The 1,338-nt window shown below is 45.9% G+C and overlaps 1 non-coding gene across 1 annotated transcript; it reads right to left on the reverse strand.

Annotated features, from left to right (window-relative positions):
- Positions 1–600: 600 nt before the first annotated feature.
- On the reverse strand, positions 601–682 carry trnas-aga (transfer RNA serine (anticodon AGA)). The gene has a single exon. It is a non-coding gene; the product is annotated as a tRNA-Ser (tRNA).
- Positions 683–1,338: the final 656 nt, after the last annotated feature.

Raw genomic sequence — 1,338 nt, forward strand, 5'->3', positions numbered from 1 at the left:
TCGTCCCGAGCCTTGGTGGACTGCCACGTTCGGATTGGCAACCACCGAGTAGCGCTGTCAGCCCTGCCTGCTGCCTCGCAGGTGCTGGTCGTTACAATTAGTGACACTTAAAAGGACTGCCGGCACGACCATCCGGTGTCGGGTCATTGTTATATGCTTTGTATGCAATTGCATGCATTGTATGCAGTGCATGTGTTTGTTTAATCTTGGCAGACTTTTACTCTTGGTCTTCATTTGATGCTTTGTATTTTTCTGTTTGAATGACTTTGATGTTTTAGATTTTTGTTCCTGTTGACTTTATTTTAATACAATTTCTCAAACACAACCTGCTGCTCCCTCCTGCCTGCTTATTGGGATCCACAACTGCCATCACCACCTTGCACACCGTGACACTTATATAAACCTTAAACATACATATATCAGCCTTAAACATTGATTTCATACAAAATATAAAACTGAAGCAATTTATGAACGAATTCGCCTTACAAACGACTGTTCGGGACATATCTCGTTCATAAGTTGGGGAGCCTCTGTAATGTGTAATGTGTAATATGTACATAACAGGTCAAAACAGGATCCAGCAACAAAATGTTGATTCTTCGTTGCTGGCAGGATTCAAACCTACGCAGGGAGATCCCAATGGATTTCTAGTCCATCGCCTTAACCACTCGGCCACAATAACTTTGCTTGCACATATTGCAAGTCGGAAGACAAGCCTTTGTCCTGCCTCTCTTGCCTGCTGACAGTCGGACAAGCCACAAGCGTACTTTCCCCTCGAGGTAAATACACACCCTAACTATTCACCTGGCAAACATTCACACACACACACACACACACACACACACACACACACACACACACACACACACACACACACACACACACACACACACACACACACACACACACACACACACACACACACACACATACACACACACACACACACACACGCACACACACACACACACACACACACACACACACACACACACACACACACATAGACGTCTATACGCACACAATCACACACACACACACACCTGCCCTTTCAAGGCCAAACCTGCAGTAAATCTCCAATGAAACGCACACGCACGCACACACTTACACACGCACACACACACACACACACACACACACACACACACACACACACACACACACACACACACACACACGCACACACACACACACACACACACACACACACACGCACACACACATGCACATGCACAGAGCTCATACACATATCTGTGTATCCAGTGTGTGTTTGTTGCCCCACATGCTCTGTGCGAGCAACTGGAGCTTGTCTATTTACTCCTTGAAACTTTCTCTTGT

Source organism: Hippocampus bargibanti, linkage group LG06, assembly GCF_051943395.1.
Source record: "Hippocampus bargibanti isolate YZ-2025 linkage group LG06, ASM5194339v1, whole genome shotgun sequence".
In the NCBI taxonomy this organism is placed as follows: domain Eukaryota; kingdom Metazoa; phylum Chordata; class Actinopteri; order Syngnathiformes; family Syngnathidae; genus Hippocampus; species Hippocampus bargibanti.